Consider the following 26,222-nt stretch of genomic DNA (forward strand, 5'->3'; position numbering starts at 1 on the left):
GTAGCTGCAAGAGAAAGATCAAAAGCACAAATTCTAGTTGCATATGGAAGGATGCAAATTCCAATTGAAGCTGGAAGTGTGCGCGTGCTATTTACCCTCCAAGAATACTGATGATAACCTGTATTACCTACAGAAGTGCTTTTGGAACTCTTGGGAGCCAACTCTTGGGTCAAACACTTGGGAATGTTGGATCTCACAGAAGCTTCAAGTGCAAAGTTCTGTGAGACATCATTGAGGAAGGGAGCAGCTCCTTGATCTTTTCCTGCTCCCAGTTGCCAGCTGGAGGTCTGGGTGAAGCATTATTTAGGACAAAAAAACTGTCCACGAGAGAAGAGTGAAAGCAGGAAGACAGCAAAGTAGAAATGCTATCCATCGGCCATGTTAATGGCGTGCAACACAAGCAGCCATTGAGGTCAACTAGCCATGACTGCAGAGAGGACTCTGCAGTGACAGCTTAGCAGTTGTTTTTATTAAAGCCCCCTGTCTAAAAGAGAGACAAAAATTATCCAGGACAGTGATGACTAGGCATAATCGTTGCTGGTTGGGTGGTAGACTGCTGCTTCGGATTAATGTTGAAGCAATGGTATATCCAGGTCTCCAGAAAAGATCAAAAAATACAATCAGGCTTGAAAGCAAGGAACCCCCAAATTGAGGAAGGGCCGTTTCTAGAGGACGGAGTTTCAATTTGCAGATTCTGGAATGTCACCAGGTTTACTCTGCTTTATTTATTTGTATTATTTACCTTTTTATAACCTAAGCTGCTCAGGTCATCTCTGCCTTCTCGTCAGTATGTACGAGCCCAGCACAATGCAAATGTGACTTAGGTCTAGCAACACTAACATGTTACAAATTATGCCTAAGCCCTTTTAAAATCTAAACCTCTACCTCTCCCAGATACGAAATCTGTCATATTTTTACGCCTTGTTTTTCTGCTTGCACTTTATGAATACTTTATATCTTTCTTGAATCACTTTATTTACTCTAATCAAATGGTTTCTGTATGAGGGAGGCTGTGAGCAGGGTAGTCCTGGAGACTAGAGGCAAGATTATTTCTGTATTTTGGAATAAACACTAGCAGGTTTGTCATGCCTTGATGCGAATGCAAAATGCATCGCCTTAACGATGACTCCATATCAGGGCCGGGTATGGCAATTATGTTTTATGCATGAGATCTCTGCTCCTCCAAGGCACATCAAAGGTTCATCACTGACCACTGATAAACACATTCATCCTCATTTGAAAGCTTTGTTGTAAGCTGTGTTCTTTTCTTGTCTTTCCTAATGGTCTTTCAGCAAACACCCCTCTCCTGGGAGATGCTGCAGTCCAAAGGCAGGTTTCAGCTGACTCATCAGCTCTCTCAAGGTTTTCTTGCAGCATTTATGGGATTTAAGGTGCGTTGCTTTTCAGGACTTCTGAGAATTTTTGCATTCTTTACCATGTGGTTTTCTTTCTGGCCTAGAAATGCGAGTGATTTGCTGAGCTCTGGGCCTGGATAATCGCATTGCACTGAGCTGCGAGCACGGCCGGGGGTTTGCTGGGAGCTGGGCTCTAACTAAACCCCACCACAAAGACGCTGAAAGCCAACTGCAGAGGTCCAGCTTGCAGAGTCCTCTGTAGAGCAGGGAGCTCCAGCAGCAATGTTTTGTAAAAAAGAAGGGAAGAGGTTAAAGTAACTGCCTCCCTGTTGTCTCCTCTCACTGATTTGGGTCTCTCTGCAGCATGTTAACCTGGCTGCACTCTTGCTTTCGTCTTCCTCAGTTCCCTCTTCTGCCTGGTTTAGGTGTCCGCTCTGCCATGAAGGAGCATCTCCTTTCTTGAACCATCTGCTGATGGGTCAGTGCTTGTGTTTTTCCCTGTTTAATAGGCTGATCGCTCACTTCTCCGGACTGACTGAAACCTACGTGCCTGACACACGTTGACACAAGCAGGGCTGATACGGTGGGTGAGATAAACCATATCATGTCTCGTCTATCACAGCAAAAGAGGGTCTACACAAAGGTAAGGGTGGGAAAGGCAAAAATAATTTGGTTATTAGAATTCCAAGGTGAAAGGTGCGTCTTTTTTTTCCCTGAAAAAAGTATTGGGGTATTGTGAGATCATAGAATTAATGGAGACTGTCCTTATTAAATGGGTAGTTGCTTCTCATTGTAATAAAAGAATTTATGGAAGATCACAGCAGTTCAGCATATATCAGCTTAAAATACATTCAGAGGCTAATCATACAGCTGCCTGAGAGCTATGCAGAGAGTACTGAATTAATCAGGTGCTTTGGACTATGAAACGCTGCAAAAAGAAAAAAAATAACAAGAAACCAAAAGAAAAGGGAAAAAGGAAAGCATGTCTGCTGGCTGAGCTGCCTGTAACTGAAATGGTACCCAGGGACCCCTTCAACGGGAGTCAGCAAAAGAATTGACCTTCGTTATCGAAGTGCTGACTGGGCACTTTCCCAGGCCTGCTTTCCGACGTCTCAGAGAAAGAAATACCGGGCAAAAAAACGTGTGCTTGGAATAAACAGCGATTCACAGCCTGTAAATGGACTGGTTTCAAAGGAGGATCCTGGCAGCGTCCCATTTTGGGCCTGTAAATGACAGAAGGATTTGCGCTTTGCTGCTGACTGCCTGGCATGTTATTTAGTCTATTTAGCCCTCGACTCTAAAAGGGAAAAATGGGTGTAATAATTCTTCTTTTCTCCCAGCTTCTGTCATATCTATTGGGCTTGAAAGCACTTCAGTGCAGGAATAACCTTTTTTTTTGGTGTGCTATAAATATACCTGTACTGGGCACGTGGTACGTGGACACCCTGCAGAAATACTGTGCTATTTCTCTCGTGTAATAAGTAATTGTTAGGTGTGTTTTTACTCGCTTGACCATTAATGTAAAGCCATTATAGAGTGACATATATAGTCTGGTATCACTGCCAGCATTGCTTGGAGCTTGTTGGCAGGCAGGCGGCTAGCGGAGGCTCAGGCGTGCAGCGTTCTGGGGTAGATCCCCTGGCAGCGTGCTCTGTTCATTCAGGTAGCGACCGCACTGATTGCTCAGAGAGAAGCAAATCTATTCCAGCCAGGAGTGTCCGTACAATGGGCCGCGGGAAGCTGCTTCCAGAGAATTGCCGCAAAGCAACTTCTTTTGGCGTAGCTGCTGCAACCAATTCCCCATCGCACGTCAGCGGGCCTGTCCATCAGGACGTGGTAATGGAAGTGCCAACCTCGCTGAAGCCGGCCGGCAAAGAGAGCCTTGGGGTCTCCTGGGACGTCGGAGGGTTCTGTTCAGATCACTGCCTGGAACAAAGCAAATGAGTCCGCAGGTTCATGTCATGTATTTGTTTCCCCACTTTCCACTACGTGCTCTCCACTGTGACTTTCAACACTGTGCCGCAGACGCTTTGGGTACACTGTGTGGCATCCTCCTTCTGAAATTATTTCACCCTTGAAGACTGCAAGGGCTTCTCTGCCGTCCCTGTCCCCGCATATGTGAGGAGGTCACTGGTGGCGGCAGATCCTGGACAAACGAGAAGGTGGAACATCCAACTTCTCTTCACTGCTCAGAGCTGTTCCTGCTCACTGACCTACAAGGGCGTTGTGTGGTGCAGGTGGGACTGTGCCTCTGCACAGCGTGTCCTGGCAATAACAGAAACCCTCTGCAGCCACATCCGATTTCCTCACCAGGAGGTGGGGGCCTGCATCCCTCTGCAGCTCCGGGAAGGCCAGGGTGTAAGTATCCACGTATCCTAAATTTTTTGAAAGGAAATGGTGGTATTCGTATCACCGGACTTAATTTAAGGCACATAGTTTAAAAGTAGTTCCCTACTGCACTCAACGAGAAATGTGCTTCTAGGGGAAAGATGTCCTTCTACCTACCTTAGACAGGCCCCTTAGGAGGGGATGAATCACACCTGAGGACCACTTGCTCTGCGGTTGGTTCAGAGAGCAGCCCCCATCCACCCCGAGAAGGATTCTTACCCTGGAGACTTCACAGATGAGGCAGCAAAAAAGTTTGGGGGAAATTGATGGTGGTGAGCACAATCCTTCCCATAGAACAGAAAGATTAAGCCCTGCTCCTCAAAGATATATTTAGACCTCTAACTCCCATGGCAAACGGGAGTCCTGAGGGGCTTGGCAGAAGCTGATAGAGTTACAAAAGCGTCAAGATTAGACAAAGCTGCATTGTCTTTCCTTTGATCTGTAACTCTCTCCTGGATTGTAAGAATAAAGCATGGGGGGGCAGGAGGCCTTTCCAAGACATTGTTTCACTGCCAGACGCTGCCTGCAGGCAGCAGAAACCTGAGCTCCCACTTTCGGGTGGGCTCCGTGGGGCAGGAATTGAGGAAAGGACTGGTGTTTGTGGTGCCGCCCATCGAGAAGGGTGTCAGATTTGCCATTTAGAGACAAGCCACGCTCCTAATAAAACTCCCCAACCATAAACCAAAACTCTGCTGAGTTTTAACACTGCTTTATGCTAAGTATTAATAAGTAATTCAAAGTCTTCGTTTTGCCCATTTTATTTCTTCTACAAAAGCTAACATTTTAGAAACAACAGAAAACCAAAAAGGGCAAAGGAAACAAAGTCACAAGGGGTGACAAGAACCTCTCTCCCAGTGTTCAGGACTTGGATGGTGTCTTCTTTCACTGACTCATCCCCCAAGATGTATGTTAAAGACAAAACGATGTGGGTACAGCGATGTGGATGAATCTTGTATTTCTTGTTCCCCTTTTTCTAACCCACCTGTTTCTCAAATAGTTTCCAGTCTACAATCTCTGTTGGTGCTCAAAGAGCTTCTACAACCAGTAGTGCTGTTACCATGAACGCTCTTAATCTGGTGTACGCACTGGGATGCATGTCGTAACGGAAAGTAAGGGGTTTAATGATTTCTCTATGCTAACTGCCGTCTTTTATATTCCTAAATAGTTTTGTTGTTGTTGTTGCAGCCTATACTGTTGCATCTGATGGAAGAACAGCTGGTCAATTATTTTCTACAGTCAGAGGCAATGTGAAGGGATTCAGAAACCGGACATAAAACCAAATCTGGACAATATAGGACTTGGCTCACTTGTCTGTTGTATAGTAAGAACTAGCACCAGCTGCCTTAAGCTGGTGGGTACGTATGCCAATTAATCCTCCAAGGCATTATTTTAATAAGTAGATTGAAAAAAGGAACCCAGGTGCAGCATAGATGTAGAAAGAAGGTCTCCTCCAAACGATCACGGTGCTGGGGGACTCTGAGTTTCCAGCAGATGGGTGCACGCAGTCCTGGTCACAGCTTCAGCTGTCACTGGTTTTGCAATTTTGTTTGACTTCCAGTTTGTTGCCTGCCAAAGCCCAAATAAACTCATCTGAAAAATGGCAAGTGGAACAGCATGGAAAGTGAGGAAGTGGGACAACAGCGAGGTCAACTGCGACAGAATGAAGACCAGTCTCCTGTCATCATCTGCAGGTATCAGATTTGCTCTGTTAGTAATGCTTCGGCACTTTTTTTCCATTTCCCATATTTTTCCCATAACAGTGTGTGAGTGCATATGTTCCTATTGGATAGGAGCTGAAGAGTCTGTTAGGACAATGAAAATCAAGACCAGATCTTAATTACCTTCTACAGTTGTACTCATGTAAATTGTCAGGGATATTGCAAAAAATCTTGAGTAAGGAATGAAGGATGGGGCAAGAGAAAAGGGGAAGCCACTTAAAGCCAAACTTTCTTGCTTGTAAGCACTGACAGACTCTGCAGAATTAGAGCATTAATTTACAAATTGTAATAGCTGCCCAAAGCCATGAGGTCCTCTTTAGCCCGTGAGGTTCTTCTCCAGCTCTAATGCCTCCTGTGATGTAGTCCTGCCTAGATCGGTGCTGGCTAATGCTATGCAGAGAGAACACCGAAATGGGATTGTGAAGAAAAGGTTTCTTCTAAATCTATGTCAGAATTTAGCAACTATATTTCCAAATTGCTTTTTTTACCATGGAACAAATGGATATTTCTACACTTTATACACCACAAAAATGTTGCGACATAGCTATTGGAGAATAGATGAAGCATTCTGAGGTCTTTCTTAAAGAAAGAGTAGTTCAGAGAGCAAATGGTCTTTATTGACGGTTGTACAGTGGTGGTGATCATTGTTGCAGCAAAAATATTTTGACAAGGATGAGTTTAAAAGGTGCAGAACTGCATCACCATGAACTGCATCACGGAATGGTCCCATCCAAAACTGAGGAGGGATGCTGGCAGGACACTGGCTCGTTCAAAGATGTTCATCACCAGCTGCTCTTCAGCTCCCAGGTAACTACGTGTAACAAAAATGAAGTTTATTTTAATTCGCTGATCTTCTAGAAAGACACTGTTCTCATAAATGCAAAATGAATATTTAACTGTCTTATGTTTTGGAAATTAGCATGCAAAGACAGTGCCAGCCATCTTGTCACAAGATGGGGGAGAGAAGAGGCAAGCTAATGAGGGCTTTCTGCTAGGTCAGGGCACAGCAGTGGAATGATGAACTGAAAATTCCTAAGGACATAAAATTGCCTGAATTTTTTTTTTTTTTTTTTCCTGAGAGAAATTAATGTGATGGAGAAAATTCAGGGGAGGGAGCAATTACTGGAGAAGGGAGGGAGGACAGGGCTGCTCCTCAGGTGTGGGAGGTACTGGGGAGCAAATGAACGGACTGCATATCATTACAGAAAAGGTCATTAATTGGCCGCTATTAAATTTTCCACCAGCTGATGGACAGTGTAGGAGAAAAGATACAGAAATCTAATGCCTCCTTCCCATGCTGCCTCCCCATGTTGCAGGTGTGCGGATTGGCAACAGTGGGGCTTGTGGAAAGGCTGTCTCTGAAGAACCATAGTTTTGTGTATTTTGCATGGCCTTTGTGAGTAGAACTCCGCTCTCTGAAGCAGGACCAGTATTTCCTTCTCAGGCTTCCTTCAGAGAGGAATTCAGCACGGCTTGACTGTCTCCACCACATCTGAAAGGTGTATAGCCACCGCTGTGCTCCTCGCTGTTTGCAGGGACGGTCTCTTTGGGCTTTCCCAGGTGTACCATGACGAACGCTGGAGGCATTGCGTTCAGTTCCCCTTTGTAGCCCTTCATTACACGGAACTCATTGAATTTGATATTTACACGCTTTATCTGATGCTTCATAAGCACAAAGCACCACCTACAAAAGAATATATTAGGGGAAGTTGTAGAAGTATAGCGTTTTAGAAGCTCCATTCCTTTCGTGGAAAATAATGCAGATTTACATCAGTGTTGCTGCTGGGTAGAAATTGTGGCCCATGAGGAAGATGCTGGAATTTCCACTGGGAAAGGAAGAGTTCCAGTAAAAGCGCGTGGTCATTTATACTGAGTAATCTTGAATATTAAATGAGGAAATAGAAATATACGCCAGTTTTGAAAGTAATTTTTCTCTGATTAGAGCGAATTATACAGGAATACTCTATAAGGTAATTAAGCACCTATTAGATCACAAGGGTTTGATGCAGAAGACTGGGGATATAACTGTGTCCAGATGCTGCATTCCTGCATTATGGTTACTTTGGCATTGCACTCAGCTTAAAAAGGTCTCAGGCTCTCCTGGAGTCCCCCCAGCCTGTCCCCTTTGCTGACCTTGGTGGCGCAGCATCCGAAGACCTGCTGCCAAGAGACGGGGTATCAACTGTTCAAATGCAGCTGAGGGAAAGCACAAACTGCAAGGTAGGGTGTCAACAGTCAGCATTTTGCTGATCAATAGCTGCTGATTTCTGAAGGATACACAGTGAATGCTCCAAAATTAATTGCTGGAAGCTGACATTAGTGCACAGGGGGGAAAAAATCAGAGGAGAAGACATTTGAAAAGAAAACAGCCCACCCACGAGTGATTTCTCCATGCAGAACACTCGAGGTTAAATTTTTCTGCCAAGGGGAACTCAACTTATTTCCTCAGTAGCAATGAATTAATAGTTCAGTTCTTAAGGCAAAGGCATGAAGCTTGCCTTTGCTACTTAATATTTCAAAAGTGCCATCTGCAGGCGTTGCTTTGTCCCTTGATAGCTCCTTTTTCTGTGCCCACTGAGTCAAACTTCTTCGTACAAAGTACCTGTAGAATACCACCCTTTGGCCATGTGGGTGTAACGTCGCTTTTGGAGCTTGATGCGACTGAGCTGAATCCCTGAACAAGACACAACATTCGCAGGAAAGGATTAGATCCTGCATCTTTAAATGGGAAGGAAACCCGCTGTCGCCACCACGTAGTTGAGAGCATGTCCTCCTGGGAAGTGGGAAAGGACAAAAAATACTATCGCAAAAGCAGTTAATAATACCCAAGCATGAATATATTGAAATACACTAACTGTATTTTATTTTATTTTATTTTGTAGAGAAGTACAAGAAGGTGCATACTGGCCACTTTGACGTGCTGCAGACCTGGGAGCAGAGGTGGGTTTTGAAAACTGGGGCTCAGGAGAGGTACAGTGCCAAAAAAGTGCCAGATTGAAAATTTCTCATGTGTTACAGCTTGTGTTTTTCTGCTGTCCTGAACACAAAGATCTTTCTAGGGTATTTTGTTTTTTTGTAAAAACGGTTCCTTCTCCAGCGCGCTCATAAAGGTGTTTAAAACCCCCCTTTTACTGATTTTTCTGTGACAAAGAAGAAACTCACCATAAAATCAATTTTAATTTAAAATTTTACAATTTTCATCCACGGGACTTTTCGAGCAGATCAATGTCCTTTAATTAGCTTCAGCTCACCTTTTAGTTTCCATTTCAGTCATGTAGCAGAATTTGTAATGGCAACCCAGGGAGGTGCGCCAAGGTGGAGCCTGTACCTGCTTGAGAGGGCTTTGTGTCTGGAGAGCTGCGGAGAGACCCGCGATCGATAAATGAGTGGTAACAAAGGAGGAATTAAGTTGAATTTTGATGCTATGTATGGAGTACAACTCCACTAAACAGTTACCTCCTAAAGCTTCACCAGCCCAGAAGATAATGGCCTTGGCTCACGTACCCACGAAGCACAAACACAGGGTACATGTCTGGATGGAAATCTTTGCATCTCACCACCTGTAGGTAATATTTTTGCACCAGAATTACGGTTCACATCGCATGTCATCATTTGCTCCACATGACGAGAAAGCATTGCCACATTTGGAAGATTAAAAATTACAATTCGTTATTCAAAATACCTACTGAATTGCCTACATTTCCTTTGCCTTCATTACTGGTTATTAGGATATTTGTGGGTAACCAGCAGCTATTCTATTTGCACTTTGCCAGAGTTCCTGCCCTGTCCGTGCAGTTATTTTACAAATCAAGCTTTTGTGACATTACCCATTTGTCACCATGGGAACAATTTTGAGATCACAAGTATGGGCTGTGGCATTAATGAATAAATAAGGAGGAAAGAGTGCTGATTACAAAGAAGGCATTAAAAATCTGTGCAATCAGCAGTAATAACAACAGAAAAAAAATGCATGACACATAATAAATGAGAAAGTTCTCGGCATTACAGTTGGAAAACTCTCCTCGGGTCCTGCACTGTTTCTGTGCATTAGGCTGAGATGAGTCTTCGTGAGGCTGCCATCTGCCTTGGAGAAAAATAGCTGCTGATCAAAGCTTCATTTTAAAGGATGAATTTTCGTTACAAGAATAAGGTGTAACCAGTATCAGTTCCCAGAATCTCGTGAAGAGAAATATAAACCTGAAAATGACCATGAACAAAAGTATTTTCCTTTCCGCATTTGGTTTTTAAATACTTAATACTGATGGATTGGGGTTTTTTTATTATTTGATGGAGTGAAAAGAAACCAAGTAGGAACTTTAGGCTAAAATAGTTTCTTATCTCAGTAGAAGAGTTTTATCATGACTGGATTTCTGCTCTGTCTGTCTACAGAATAGAATGAACCTTGGCCACTGGTTGATGATGTAGCAAAGCTGTTGCATCCCTACAGGCTTGCTGTTCCTGGAGCAGCCTAGACCTGGTTCTTACACCGGATCTTCCAAAGTCTTCAGCATCCAGGACAGGCCGGCAGCTGGGGGCAGCCTCAGTGGTGCTCGTGGCCTTTGCAGGTGGGTAGATGACATGTCTCCATGAGTCAGAACCTGGCTTTCAAGAGAGGGTTAAGCAGCCCGTCCACAAAGCGTTTTAATGCTGGGTTCGGGGCCTGGTTCAAACGTCTTTTTCCCCTCTGCCAGCTGTTGCTCCCAGCTTTGCTGAAGATACTGTGATCACTGGGGTTTAAAGAATTTCACAGCAGCAAAAAAGGCCAGTCTGCTGGCTTGTTTGATGCAGAAATCCATCCCCCTCCCTGCTGCTGCCCAGCCTGTCTCCACGCTCCCATCCAGCGCTTTCTCTTTATATCTTGTTATGAAATAAGGCAACTAGTTCATGCCGCAGATACTTTAATTCATTCTTATGGGCAGCTGTTTACAAAAGGGTTGTGGGTTTTGGCTGTTGGACAAGCCGTGGAAAGCTGGTGTTTCTGACAATGCGTTTAGTAAACGTCCTTCCTCCCATAGGGAAGGGAGAGAGCAACCACATTTTCTAGCTCTATTAAAGACTTTTAATCATCAGATTTTAATCAAGAAGGTAGGCAGGATAAACCACATAACTAATATATTTGGCTGTCATGCCAAGCCCCAGATAATGTCTGTTGGGGATAGTAAAGGCCGAGGAGGATAGGAAAACATTAATATCAACAATTATAAAACTCAATTATGCCGAAGCATAGAAGAACAATGGAGCAAAAGCAGCTTCCGAGGCTCATATGGGATATGCACTAACAGCACAATGGAATCATGTCTTCTCTGCATTTCATTAACAGTTGGCATTAATAAGAACGCAGGTGTAACATGAACTCCTGCATTGAGTTCGATGTCCTGCTGTTTTAGCACTTCGTTGCAAAATCCCTTCTATAAACTTACTCCACGCAGGGTATGCACAGTCCGTACCATCGCCGCAACAAGCACAGCCCAGTGCCAGTATGTGCAGTGTGTGAGCAAACAGGGCGAGCACGGGCGCTGAGCCTCCCTGCTGCCTCCCCTCCCGGACATGTGGAGGCTGTAGACCAACCACCTCCAGCTTTTTGGAAAGGACCAGTGCAAAACTGTCCATCACGTCCCTGTCACCACTGACACGATCCTCGTTATTCCATAAACTACTTAGATTTCGCAATATGCGAAATCACCTCCTCGCAAGTATTTTTCTTGGCTGGCTTCACAAACTTCAGTAACTATTCAGACAAGGTGTGCACCTTCTCTCCTGGATTAGGCCGCTTGGCCAAGTAGTCAGTGGAACTTCATTCCTGTCTCCATCCGTGAGCGTGCAGTCTTTTGCAAATGTCTTCCGTGGTAAATTCAGATAAAATTAGTCCAACTCTGCAAACAGTTCACGTGTTGATTAAATTAACTCACATGCTTATTCCCACTGGAATGGTCCGTAATCTTGTATCTGTACAGAGAAGCTGTCCTCACTAAGATTTTTTTTCTTGTTGTTGGCTTCTCTGGACACTCATGCATTCAAAATCTGTTTGCGTGACAAAAATAATGTAATTTTTCAAGAGTTTATGAAATTGCCTCTTCAATTTGTTCATACATGGTATACATTGCAGGAACATACCAGTAGCACATAAAAGATATTACTGGATGCATTTTATTGTTCAAGTATGCAAGTTGGCAAAATCAGCCATTTAAATATACTCAAATCTAGAAAACACATTTGGAAATCCATCTATCAATATTGCAGAGAAGCAGCGACCTACTCTTGGGTTTTGTATTTTTCCTTCTTTTCTGAGGAAGAAGGGAATACAAAAGACCTTCAGATCTTACAGGGAAAAACACTTTTCTCAAATGTTTAAACAACAAGTGTATGTAGAGTTATCTGTGCCGGGCAGAGGTAATTCTGCAATATGCATTCAGTGATACTAACGTAATATGCTAATATCCCTAGCTTATTTTATACATCTTCTCTTTAAAGAAGTTAGCATTGCAGTCCTCATGTGTATCATATCTCACCAGAGCAAAGAAATGTGACTTTATTTCCTATTATCCCAATTATTTTGTAATTTATTTCTTTCAGAACCCTCAGAATTTTTACTCCTTGGGGTTTAGTGTTCTTGACTTTTTTCTGGGTTTTTTTTGTCGCTTCCTCAGAGACTTCAGTCTCTGCCAAGGCCTCATTCTAAGCTCCCGTGACAAGTGCCCTTGGATAAAGAAATTTTGCATTGTATTTTAAAAGGAAAGGCGAATCAAAACCCCATCATTTCCCTTTCCAGCTACTTCACCATCCTTCGGTCAAGTCATTTCCTCTTCCTTATCAAGAGGTCCCACAGCCATCCAGTAAACTTTCTTGCTACTGGGAATATTTAATCACTGTTACTGTTTCATCCAAAGCTGCTTGTGATGTAAGAGCAGGTTTGAAATTGTCAGCGTCTTTTAGTGACAAGAGTGTTACGGCACACCAAATGGCCCAGCATTTCAGCTGGTAAGTTCCTACCCTCCAACAACGGAAGGCTCGCAGGGTGACCTGCTGTCTCTTTGCAAGCTCAGAAGAATTTCCTCAAAAGTCTAAGCCTGCGCGTGTGAGCAGCTGGAAGGGACCAGCACTGTGTCCATGCACTTTGTGTCTGAGGGCAGAATCTGGTTCTTCCCCTTTTTTTTCAGATAAAACAATTAGGACACAGGAAAATCAGCTTGATAGCTGCTCTCTTTCCATTTGATGGGATATTTTCAAGTGGCCATTTTTCCCTGCAGTTCTGTATTATCTTTTCAGCATTGTTTTTTTGCAGCTCTAGTGCACATTCTAGTTGAATGGTGTCTTTTTAGAGTATGTGACATCTTGCTCTACCATAAGATTCCAGGAGATGTTTCCAAGCAAAACACCTACAAGATCTAGCCACTATTCAGCCGCATATTTTCACTCCCATTTGTGCATGTGTTACCTTACAGCTGAACAGACTGTGGCTAGTTATTTAAGTTGCTGTTTCCCCTTTCTGCCTCCTCGTATTTCTTTCTTTGGATGTGGTCTTCACGGCGTTTCTTTGGATGTGGTCTTCATGGTGCTGGCTGCTGAGCAGTGCCTTGGTCTCTCTCAGGGTTCTGGGCAGTCAAGGCCACCTTCTCTTGCTGTGAGGGAAGCCCTTGTTGCACATATCTCTGATCAGTGCATCTGCATAAATGAAATTTAAGTTCTAAAAAAAAAAAAAAAAAAAGTGATTCTGATAAAAATAATGCTGAAATCATGTACTTTTAAAGTAGAAACCTCGATGCCAAAGATATTTCAGGCTTCAAAATGATTTATTTTTATTGTTTAAGGTTGAACCATCTGAACATCTTTGAGTTGCATAAATTTTCCACAAATATTAGTTTATATAATATTCTGTAATATTCATCATATCAGAAAAGATATAATCAACCCGTTTGACCATTATTAAAATATGAATTATATGCAATCCCCTCTCTCTTATTATTACAATTCTTTTGTATTTCTTAAGCCATACAAAATTTAATAAATCTTTGCAGGACTTAATAAATAGCAGAAGATTTATATATGTACTAAGACATTCATTTAGTCTTCATAGCCGTATTGAATTTATTTTCATCGGATTCCTCATCACCTGCTAGTTACCATATTTATTGCATTCTCTCCATTGCTTCTCAAAGCACGTACGCATGAAGTGTTCTTGGAAGAATATCTGTACAGATGTTGTGTTCATCAGGTAGACACAAAAAAACCATCTGATCAGCCAAGACATTTGACTGAGAGTAATGGAGAGGCTGTGGGTTCAAGTCCTGGCTGTCCATCATGTGAGTGCTCCTGGGAAGCTCAGTTACTGCCCTTTTTTTTTTTTTTCCAGAAAGGCTCCTACTGTTTCAAACAATAACCAGAGAACTGCCTAAATTTTAGCAAGAAACAAACGTTGCATTTATGTAGCAGTTGTGTTATTTGTGATGATTCAGACCCAATTGGTCACCCCTTAATTCCTCAAGAATTCCAATGCGTAGAGTTTTCCAGAAAGGAAAAAAAATTTCCATCTGAAACCACTTCCAGCAGCATTGCTGTCCCCAGACTGACCCTGCGACTGCTTGGGACCTCCTCTGGAAGTTAATAAGTGTATCTGGAGATTAATAGGCGTGAAATTGCTTGAGACTGTAGACTGATGAGGATCTGAGGGATCCGCTCTGCTTTTGCAATACCGATATCTCTCCTTGAGACAGGGGACTTCGGGGACAAATTATGGGGCTGGCCATGTGTTCTGCTGTCTCCAGAGAGCGGAGTCTTTGTGTCAAGAGGATGGGGCATGTTTGCAGCGGACACTATGAGAGCATCAGTCTGGCTCGGCTGCCAGCTACTTTAGCCCTTCTGACAAGACATTTGTACCATTGTTGAAAAATTTACCTTGTGAGGAGCAAAGTACGCTGCATCTACTCAGGCTAAAGTTGTGTTTAAAATGCCTTTATACCCTAAGGCGTGAGGGATCCTGCTTCCCACCAGCTGCAGGAGCAAAAATAGGTTCTTGTAAGAGGAAATCCTCTCCAGCTTCAACTCTGGCACTTTTTTCATCAAATGTCTTCCTTTTTTACCCTGGTTTACAGGGCTAGATCAAAACCTCAATCTTCATGCACCTTCTTTCTCTCCATGCCACCCGCTGTTGGCTTTGTCAACGGGAAGGTTTCTAACATCCAGACAGTTCGTGTCTTGGGGGCTGTTCTGTACATGATGGTGTTGGCATTTAAAAAAGTAGAACTATGGTCAGCAACACACAGTTTGTTAGATACATACCTGCCGTGTGGACAGAATTGTGCTCTGCATCATGGCATCATGGCATCATGAACAGGCCTGGAAGGGAACGCCAGAGGTCATCCCAGCTCGGCGTGGTGTCAGCTACATTGGCAATGATTCAGTCATGGCATTAGAAAATGTAGTAATTGCCAGCTTTCTTATCTCTAATCAACAATGTAAAAGAAAATCAGGTTACCTGTGTAAAACTCTCCTTGGCTAAATCATTTCAGACCAGAAGTTCACCTACTGCAGCATCCAGCAAACCACAGCCAACAGAAACAGTTGGGTAAAAGAATAACAGTGCGAATACGCAGTGAGACTTGCTGGAAAACATCTTTTTCCTTGTTTCAGGTGACTAAACCTGTCTGCTTGCATGAGGTTTGATATATGCAGAATGCTGAATGGATTAGGAAACTTGTGTGAAAACAGACTCTGGTACCAGGACAAGATTTTAGTCAGCAATCGTTCCTCACTGACAGGCAGTTAAGTGATGCTCTGCTCTCCTGTAAAAGCCCTTGAGGTCTTAACGTGATCACATTCATATTACTTGAAGAGATAACTCTAGAAAAGCAAGCAACTAAAGAAACTTAATGCCACTGGGACAGATCATGTTTCGAACTATGTGAAATTTTCTTGAAGCCATTAACTTGTCTGCCTGGCATTAAACATTTTTAGGAAATTTCAAATTTTTCCTATTTTTAATACTGCCTGTCCACAGAAATGCTATTTATTTATTTATCCATCTATTTGTTTGTTTGTTTGGCTGTTTTGCTGCCTGTCTGCAAAGATACAATCCCAGCTGAAGATAAGAAAGAGTCAAAATATTGACTGAAGCAGCACCAACAGAAACAGAGAGAATATTGCTTGTGGTTGTAAAAAGGCAGTTTTATTTGGAGAAAATGCAACTCTGCTAACACTGTGGAACTACACATCTGTCTAAGCATTTATAAAGCTGTTCCCGTACCTCCGAGAAAGATTGCAACATGCCTTACTCACTGAAACAGAATAAATATGTCCGGGAAAATTGTATTAGAATAGCCCAGATGGAGATTGTCAAAATATAAATCTTTGTAAGTAACTGATACATATCTCGGGGAAAAAAGAAACAAACAGCACATGTAGGCCACTGCTAATGAATCACATTATTCATAATGCTGTTAATGACTCAGGCACAGATACCTTGTGTAATTAAATTACAAGGAAGCAAAGTTTAAGCAGATGGAGCTTGTCGGAATTTTAATATGCTGCAAACTGCATTTCATACTAGAAAGAAGACTAATTGTTTTGTCAAGATTTATATTCTAGTACTATTTTATATATTACAATCCAGAATTTCAGATTTTATCTCGCCAAATAGCTGTCTCCTACGCACATCAGCCTGAGAGTGGTCCAAATGATGTTTCTTGAACTTTTTTTGGCTTCAGATTCCTGAATTCAGATTCTGAATTCAGATTCCTGAATCCTTAGTTTAGCCTCCATTTCTGCATTCGTCATATCCCGGCTAGGAGTTATGTTGGAATGAAAGGTTTATTACCTGTTATGTTTTGGGACCTATGAGATAACTCTAGGAAATTCTTCTTCTCCCATCCCTCCGATGGCAGTGTGTCGCCTGGTTTGCAAACCGTGGTCCTACAGCACATCACTGCCGCGAGGGAGTCCCAGGCGTGCTGGGAGTTTTCCCCCCGTGAGGCCCTACATCCCTGACCTCTAAACCTCCTTCCCTCTCCTCCCAAACCGCAGGCCTTCAGCTCTTCAGTGCTTCTTTTCGTTGCTCCGACCACAGACACATCTAGCCAGAATATGCTTATAAAGCTGTGCATATATTGTTTTACCATTTTCCTGGTGGTTTGGGTGGGTTTTTTTCTACATCTCTTAATTAAATCATGCATTTACATAAAAAGTCTTACAGTCCAAGGCATAATCACCTCGCTGTACTGAACAAGTCACAGCCTGCGCTTAGATTATTACATAGCTATTCCATATTAAATTATATTCATGGCTGTTAAAGGTGAAAGACAAAGCAGTGCTGAGGAACACGTGGCTACTGCAGGATGGCAATAGCCTCACAGAAGGCATTACAAGATCCACAAGGTCATTTCCAATTCACCATGCCTAATTAAGTTGTTCCCAATGTTAACAGCTGAAAAGCCATTCAAAGTAGTTTATCTATCAGCTCTGTTAAGTAGAACGTTAACTGTGTGGAGGTAAAAGCAAATAACGCGCAAGGGAAAATCCCTCACATCTTAAACGATCAGAATACGGTCTAAAGAAAAGCTAATTATGATGATGCCTTTTTGTGCTAATTAACAGATTTCGTATGGGGAAAATAAGCTTTACCATGCCAACTTAGGGGACCTGACAAAGCCAAAACAACTCTTGCCCCGTCGCATGTCTGAAGAAAAGAGAAGGGAGAGGAGGTTTGGGCAGCTCTTGCTGTTTCTCATTGCAGCCCAGGAGGCGGCCTGGAACCACAATCTAATATTGAGGTAAACCAACAAAATCGAAGCTTTTAACGTTGTTTGCATGAACACGCAAAATAGCATTTCCATCACTACGTCCTTCTTCCTTTCAATGCACCTTGGAAAAACGGATAGGGAACTCCAAAAACATAGGAATATTAAAATTAAGCTGAACGCTGAGGAGACGAGGCTGTACCTTGGATCCGCTACAACACCCAAAAGTTTAACTCCCTTCTTGTGCTCTGCTCGTGGCAGCTACAAAGAATAATTTTCTTTGGCTGAATGCTTTTTTTTTCAGGTATTTCATTTCAGTTGAATGAAACAGTGTTTCTCCAGAGCTGAAATTGTCTCTGGGAATTTTGCCCTCCTCCTAATAAAAAAGAAGATCTTACTGAGGTATTTTCTTTCAGGTCATTGAGAACCGAAATAGAATATTTTTATTTTTTCAGCCCAGTCGCGGTCCCTGCACCACTTCTCCTACACCAAGTCCCCAGAGTCTCACCAGATTCCCAGGCACGGCATTTTTTTTTTTCTCTCATTCCTTCCGGGAGAGGCCGTATTTCTCTGCTGGCCTCCCAGCCCCTCTGCGGGCAGCTGGGGAGCGATTCCCGCCTGCTGTGGGATGGGTATGCAGAGCCTGTCCTCAGGGCAGAGCCTAAGCCAGCAGACTGCTTTCCACCCAGGTGACCTCCATCAATCCATCCAGTGAGCTACAATTAAAATGAACCGAGCTGTTCCGCTCTAAACCGAGATATTTAGACTATCTCAGTAGATGGCGTTGGGACATTCAGCGTGAAAATGCCAGAGATTCATAAGTTTGCTTTGTTTTACACAGGGCAGAAAATTAAATGTCTTTCTGCCTGGGAAAAAAAAAAAAAAAAGTTGTTGGCTTGTCCACACTATTTCTCTTCTTAATGAGAGTCACTGTGACACAGGAAAGATGTGGTGGAGAAGCCAGATCCAATTGTCCATTGAAGTTAGTGCATATTGTAATTTATATAATTATTCAATTTGAGCTGTCCATTTGAGGAGAGGATAATAAATGGATGAAGATTAGAGATTAAAAGCAGTCGAATAAGTAATTCTTAATCAAATTCTGACCAATCTCTTGTTTGAAGTTTTACCTCTGGTTTCTAGAACCAGCATTTCTTTAAAGTACAAAAAATATTCCAAAAACTGAACCACTGTTTTTGTTCTCTGTCCTAGGTAACAATTTATTGTATTTTACCATCAGCGGTGGGACTTCAGGAGTTTATATCTGCAGCTGTTCACTGCAGCTCCACAGCCTCCGCCATAATTCAACGCAGCACCAGTGGAGCCGTGCGTCTTGGCACCACCTGACAATCCTGCTTGCAAATTCGTCTGAAAATCTGAGCTCTGAAATCCTGCAGGATACCGTTTTCCCTTTGCCAGACCCCTCCGCTATCCTTCGGAGCCGGCGCAGCGTGTATGTGACCGGGAAACGGACCTCGCTGCCTTCAACCTGGGGTTTCTGTGCCAGGCAGCACCGAGCATCGCCTTCTGCATCCCGAGCTGAGGCAGCGCACAAACCCGGAGCTGCCGAGGGGATGGTTCAGGTGGCTCCTTAGCTCTGTAAATGCTAAAATAGCTACCGCAGTTAGAAAACACCAAACCCAGTGATACACCGTCTAATTTTGAATTATTCCAGATACCACTCTCAGAGACCTGAAAGGGCTTCATTGTCATATTCTTCAGAGGGTGCTGCCTCTGCGCACGGGGCTGCTCCCAGCACGTGTTCGGGTGGAAATCCCATCTTTGAGAATATCCCATGAAAAAAGACCACCATACGCAAGGACCTATGGATCATACATCACCCCAGTGGCACCGGGGACGCTCTGAGGACACGTGAGCTAAAAGCGAACCAGTTAATGTTAGCGCATCGGTTTTCTAGTGGCTTTCCAGTCCCTAAAGGGGTTACAGGAGAGATGGGGAGGGACTGTTGATCAGGGAGAGGTGTGGTAGAATGAGGGGGAACGGTTTTAAACTGAAAGAGGGGAGATGTAGGTGAGATCTGGGGAAGAAATTGTTTGCTGTGAAGGTGGTGAGCCCCTGGCCCAGGTTGCCCAGAGAAGCTGCGGCTGCCCCATCCCTGGAGGTGTTCAAGGCCAGGCTGGACGGGGCTTGGAGCAACCTGGTCTGGTGGGAGGTGTCCCTGCCCAGGGCAGGGGGTGGGACTGGGTGGGCTTTAAGGTTCCTTCCAACCCAAACCATTCTATGATTCCATTTTCATGTGATCTCATTCTTGACAGTGTAAAATGTGTTTTGCCGCTTATCCGATTTCACAACCTCTTGAAGCTTCTGGGGGAAAAAAAAAATGTAGTGAGTTGAACAGCGGTGCGATCTCAGCCTGGCGGAGGCACTGGCGGTGTGGGCTCTCTACCATGTGTGACAGGAGGAGGCCAGTGCATGTCCTACGCCTGCTCTCACCCCTGACAGCCATGGCTTCACAAGGCACTCCACTGGTGGTGCTGACTGTGTTCAAATGCCATTTTCACCTGAAAATGGCTAAGCAGAGTCTATATAAATTTTAAAGTCAGGGTTACTGCCCTGCATATGTGGCTGGCATCAGCACTGTCTCTCCACAGAGAGGATTTATTGTAGTGTGGGTAGGAAAAGGCAGGAATTGACCATCCGCTGCCCCCGTCGGTTCCTGTGGGATGCTCTATGGTCAGAGCCCCGGTGCCGTCCCACACAAATGCAAGGAAAGAAGAACACACGGCAGTGTGTGTAACGAGCAGAGAGCTCATTAAGAATTAGGACATCAAATCTGCAGAAAACTTGAAGCACTTACTCATCTTTTCTTTGCCAAAGCTCAAATTCGTTGTGAATCTGGAAGCTGGAGAAGTTTACTGACCAGAAGGAAGTCTGTGCCTCTCGGTGAGCTGTTGGAAGTGGGATGAGGAACCTGGAGAAGTGCGGCAGTTATCTTCTTCCCTGGGCATCCCTTTTGGCGTCTGCCGTGAGATGGGATAATGCTCTACGTGAACTACTGCTCTGAACAGGTACATCACGTCTTAAACTTCTGATGTTATACAGGGGTGCATTTATATCACAACGCAGTTAACTGAGGGGGAAGGGGAGAGGGAGGGCAACAAATGCCAAGTGCATTCCTGTTAATTCCAGTACACTGCCAGAACACGCTCAAATAGTAAAAGTACAATTTCCATCTTGTCAATACGGGGAGCAGGGAGAGAGGCAGGAGCTCCTCTGGACTCTGACCCATCTCCGTGCTGCAGTCTGTCTCCCAGCAAGGGATGGGCTTATTTTTCTGTAGGAGCAGGGTTGGAGGGTTTACGTTTATATGCAAAAAAGAATCAATTTCTAAAGTCGTCAGCTACACTAAAAACCTCTTGATGGTTGTCCTGCAACCTGAGCCCAGTGAGCAAAACAAGGGGCCAGCTCCTGGCTCGGCCGAGGTTCCTTGTGCTCTGGGGCAAAACCAGGGCACAAATAGCTGAAGTCAATGAAACCACGCAGGTTTATATGCAGAAAGGCTCTGGATTGCTACCTATGGACCAGCACATGCACCCAAGGTCAGGCAGCTCCTTCTACTTACTCTAAGTGTTGAATCCAGCCTTACTACCCTCTAAATTACACATTAGACGGGCTTGTTTTTAACCAACCTCTGTGCTTAAATTACAGCTCAGTCTCTTGTCCCCATCCTCTGGCTACTTATGTTTCACGTGAAGCAATTTTATGCAAGGAGAGAACTGGGATTTGATGAAGGAGGTGGACACCGGCTAGGGCAGGAGGCCGAAGCTTACCTGCCGTGGCCCTTTGATTAGCTTGGCGGTTAGTGACTTGCTGTAGGATCTCTTCACCTCCAGGGTGAGACACAGCGTCGCTTTCCTGCCCTCACCCCGAGTCCGTTGTCCCGTGGAGCTGGCAGGGAGCCCACTGCCACTTCCCGGCGCCTCCCTGGCTGTAAATTGCTGGGGTTGGCTCCCGTTTGCTGCATCCGCCATGAAAAATGAACTTTCAAATAAAGAAGAAATGCAGTCCTATAAATCTGTTGAGGAAAGGGAGAGGAATATACTCGGCACGTGCTTTGGTTGTAGAATAAGCGGTTCAGCCACAAAGCTTTTCTTCTAAGAATAAAGCACTCAAAAAAAAAATATAAATAGACATGCAGAAAATGAGCAGCCTGCAAAGGCACAACCAGCGCTTTCTCAGCTGGCTGTTGAGTGATGGGTGAGAGCCACAACCCCCCTCTGCCCTGTGACACGGCTGGCTCGGTGGCCCAGACGGAGCTGCCGGTGGCTGGTCCCTGGCTCTCGCGCTGTGCAGGGAGCAGAACACGCTGCTCCCGAAAACACCGAGAAAAATTTGTCAGGTTGTTCAGAGGAAGAGGAAACTGCTTTAATTTCTCTACTGCTGTATTTCACTCATTATATTTAGTGTTTCTTACTGTGCTCGTTTATTACAAATGCATATTGTGCCTTGAAGTTGATTTTCGCAGCAATTCATCATTCTTGGAACCGCTTTCCTTCGCTTCCCTAATTTACAGCCCAAAGCTTGGCTCATCTGAATTGCTTCTCTTTTGTTACTGAGTTTGGGTTTAGGTACGGTTTTCCAGCCCAGGCCAGCGCTGTGACTGCCTGGTCGTCCCGGGGTGCCTTAGCGCGTGGCGGGGAGAAGAGGTCTCAAGGCTCTGACTCACCATTCAGCAGGGAGCTCAGAAGGGGCGTTTATGTCCTTGCAGAAGTCTCATTTTCTGCCCGTATTCTTTGAGAGCAGTATCTTCAGGAAATGTTCTTTCTAGCTGGTCAGTCAAGAATTACAGCTTCTTATCTTACCTGAGTGCTCTCTTTGTGCTTTTCTGTGTTTATTCCTTCCTTTTGAGGATGGATGGAGCAGACATTCAGCGGGTAAAACACTTGCCATAGGAAACTGTAGTGTTAGCCTGAACGCCTGAAATGTTCTGCATGCATCCCCAGTAATACCTTCCTCCGCAAGCGGCATATCTCCTCTGGGCTAGCAACAGAGCAACTGTCAGTTTGCAGGTAGCTTTCAGGGGAAATTTAGCCCTTTCTTTCCAAAACTGTGATTCCATATATCGTTCAGCTGTTACTAAATGGTGGAAGTGTCTAAAATCCATCAATCTGCTGTTTTGTTTTTAAAGCAGGATGAGCTGTCTTTATTGTGTAAGTCAAAACAAATTCTAGGGGGAAATAGTTTGGTTGGTTCCATCCTTACATGTGAGACTTGTTATGCTTTTTTTTTTTTTTTAACTTGAGTACAAATAAGAACACCTGCAGTTTTGTCATTTCATGGCTAGCCTGGGAGATTTTCTCAGCTTATTTCAGTGACCTCACCCCACGACTGGCATTATGTAGAGCTGCAGTTCCACATCCTCCTCACCCACGGGAGAGCCAGAGATGCTCCATGGGATGGGCAGGACCGATGCGTGCCATCGTGCCTGCAGCATCCCTGGAGCTGCCCAGATGCAAGGCGTGCAGGTGCAGCTTGGTACATGAATGACCCTGGGCACTGCAGCACCTCAGCCCTTCAGAACATTGGCCAAAACAGCAAATATAGTTGTCTATTTTAGATAAGAAAACTCCCATGATAAAAAGCTAGAGATCATAGAATCGCAGAATGGTTTGGGTTCGAAGGGACCTTAAAGACCACCCAGTTCCACCCCCTGCCCTGGGCAGGGACACCTCCCACCAGACCAGGTCGCTCCAAGCCCCGTCCAGCCTGGCCTTGAACCCCTCCAGGGATGGGGCAGCCACAGCTTCTCTGGGCAACCTGGGCCAGGGGCTCACCACCCTCAGAGTCAAAAATTTCTTCCTGAGATCAATTTAAATCTCCCCTCTTCCAGTTTGAAGCCACTACCCCTCATCCTACCACTACCTGCCCTTGTAAAAGGTCCCTCTCCAGCTTTCCTGTAGGCCCCCTTTCGGGACTGGAAGGGGCTGGAAGGTCTCCCTGGAGCCTTCTCTTCTCCAGGCTGAACCCCCCCAGCTCTCTCAGCCTGTCCTCCCAGCAGAGGGGCTCCAGCCCTCCCAGCATCTCCGGGGCCTCCTCTGGCCCCGCTCCAACAGCTCCGTGTCCTTCTGCTGTTGGTGCCCCAGAGCTGGAGGCAGTATTCCAGGTGGGATCTCATGAGAGCAGTTTCTTCTTTTTGTGGAACAATTTGTCAGATCTCCGCGGAAGCCAGAGCACTGTTTCTGGTCGCCCTGGGTGCTTCCCTCAGAAGTGGGTGTTTCACAAAAACTCCCAAGCTACTGCTCCCTGGCCAGCTGCTCTCTGGAGGCTTCGGCTGGCCTGAACGCTCTGCTTGGCTTCTAGCGCAGGTGGGGAGGCTTTAGCTGACGGCGGGTGCTTAGCAGCCTGCTGGGCTGGGAGAAGAGTTCAGCAAGAAAGTGTGTTTCAATTTTAAATATGTTGGGTCAAAATATCTTTTTCTTAAAGAGAAACAACTAAAAACAACAGCAAAACCAAAAGCGCTTAAAAACTGTTGATACCCTAACCATGAAAGTCATCATTAAAATAACTCAGTTTAGTTTGGAGAGTAGAATCTAATTACCTTTTTTTTTTCCCTTTAATTATCTCAGTTTCTATCCTACACTATCCAGCAAGGAAATAGTTGCAGCAAGACAGAAATTATTAAAGAAGGATCATTTTGTCTGACTTCTGTGTGATTTCATTTTAAACTTGATTGATCTAAGGATGACCAAGCAAGTTTAGTCCATTGAAACCAGAATTACCAACTGTAATGAGAACTACACCGGTGCTGGACTGTCGTGTCTTTCTGCCAACGATGTTTTAATTTCAAATTAAAATTCTGACTATTTTTCCCCAAGTCTGTCGAGCTTTTCCTACAGGTCTCCTGCTCACCAGCATCAGCATGTTCCCTGAATGTTACCTTGCAAGCCTCATACATGTGGGAATTACTAGGAAATAAAAATAGGCTTGGGCTTGTTCACATCCACCTGCTGTTTTCAAGATGAAAACACATGGGAAAGCAATTTAGAGTGACAGAACACTTTTTAATTTAAAAAAAAAAAAAAAAAAAAAAAGAAGTTTTTATGGAAGCCTAAAGCGTCAGCTGGATTGTGAACCAGAGGAGAAACATTATGTTTCAGACTTAACTACCATCTCCCGTACGGCGTGATACTGTTAAATACCTCAGAGGTCCACGAGGAATCTGAAACTCTACAGCCACTTAAAGCAAGCTAATTCAAGGCAGCAGCATATGTAAAGGCCTATAAAAAGCCCTTTTTTTATAAATGTTTCCATGATTTATAAGTGTTTTCCATGATTTAGACCTTTTTATATACTGTATCTAAATTGTCAAATATTTCAAAGCTCTATTTTCTTTACTTTTGTGATTTTTTTTCCCCCCACAGACTTACTGAGACTTTTCCTGCAACAAGAAAAGACTCGTTTTGATCTTCCCCCAACCTCTTGTAGCTTCCCAGGTTTCAGGATTTCTTTTGCACGTTTGAAAAAAATGCCATTGGGACAGATAAATGCCTTTGCTGCCGTACGGAGGTTCATCTGCAGCTGCGGCAAGGTGTATGCAGCACTCCGACTCCCCTTAACAGCTCCGCTTCAATGAGCAGCAGTTTTCTGCAGTCAGTTCTGACTTCCCCAACTTCGAACTAATACAAGCAGAAATACATTTTTATTTTTTTTTCCACTGCAACAAAGCTAATCCTGTGGAAAGTACTGGGAGGGTCTGTCTTTGTTGAGTCCTGCTGTTAGCCCTGCCCTGCCCAGGTGGTGACATCCTCTTCCAGATGGTTACAGACTGAAAAACAACGTCTAAGCAAGCACCTTGTAACTCCTTTTATACAGCCTTTCGTGTCTCTGCCCTCCCTGGCCCAGCAGACCTTGTCATTTACCACCACTGTTGCTCCACGAGTCAGCACTGAGTGTGTGGGTCCGGTCCCACAGCCGTGTCCATCCATCCTTGCATCCTGACTTGGTCCATGGAATCACGTAAATAGAAATCAAAGTAATTGACGGAGATATGCTGATTTTTATTATTTTTGCTGTTGGAAGACAAACAAGGTAAATCACAAGAATGAAGTGGTTTTGACTTTATATCTTCCGTTTCAAAATGACCGCTCCAATATGTAGTTAAACAGAGGGGAAAAAAAATTAACTAAAATATTTCAGTTTATTGAAATGTAATTTTCAGGCTGGTCCAAACGAACTTACGAGTTTCTCTTCAATGGCTTTGTCTGTCCTCTGTTCAAAACCAAACAGTTTTTAACTTCCAGATTTTCTTGAGGCGCGCAACTCCTGCCCGGTGCTGCCTAGTTGCCCGTTCAGCTGCGTTCGCGGGGGAGTGCAGCCCTTTCCTAAGTCAATGCATTCAAAGACAGGAAATATTTCCTGCCTTAACTTTGTGCAAAATCACATCCTCAGACGGGCAAGCTTTCTGAGGCATGGACGCTCACCGGACTTGGACAGCTTAGGGCTACCAGGATCTAAGTGAGTACAATTAATCTCTGCGCTGGAGGAAGGCGACCAAGGAGTCCTATTAGCACTGAAGCCGCTTTGACTCAGAAGGATCAATAACGCTTATTTGCAAGTGTTTAGAGTACATTATTTGCATTTGTGAAGGTAATGAAAAAACTATTGAATTTTAATTAGCATTTTCTGGCTCTTCTGGGAGAACTCTGATTCAATCCACAGATATTTTCAGTATATTTGAAGACAACATTGTGGGCAACATTCAGAATAATTTCTGATGTTCTGCCATTACAAAAAACACCTCCAAAGCATAGATTTCCATAAACTACCCACTGCCACAAGTTATTACAGACGCATAGTAATGGGTCTATTGTACTATAAATTGTTTTGTCATTTTGAATTTCTGGTAACTGCTGAGAAGAAAAATTAAATAAATAAAATGACCGATTTTCTTTTATGAAACCAGGCTTCAGCTGGGAAAATGATTTTTTCTACCGCACATAATAACATTTAGATAAATAGATCAGCTTTTTCTCTACTACATACTCCAGAATAAATAATTGTACTAAATGTCC

At 44.0% G+C, this 26,222-nt stretch overlaps 1 long non-coding RNA gene across 1 annotated transcript; it reads left to right on the plus strand.

The window, feature by feature from the left end:
* The first annotated feature begins 15,686 nt into the window (after positions 1-15,686).
* LOC134515346 (uncharacterized) lies at positions 15,687-26,057 on the plus strand. Its single transcript, XR_010070956.1, has 5 exons — positions 15,687-15,807; positions 17,048-17,223; positions 18,403-19,062; positions 20,029-20,219; positions 24,573-26,057. It is a non-coding gene; the product is annotated as an uncharacterized LOC134515346 (long non-coding RNA).
* The last annotated feature ends 165 nt before the right edge of the window (positions 26,058-26,222 follow it).

Source organism: Chroicocephalus ridibundus, chromosome 4 (assembly GCF_963924245.1).
Source record: "Chroicocephalus ridibundus chromosome 4, bChrRid1.1, whole genome shotgun sequence".
Classification (NCBI taxonomy): domain Eukaryota; kingdom Metazoa; phylum Chordata; class Aves; order Charadriiformes; family Laridae; genus Chroicocephalus; species Chroicocephalus ridibundus.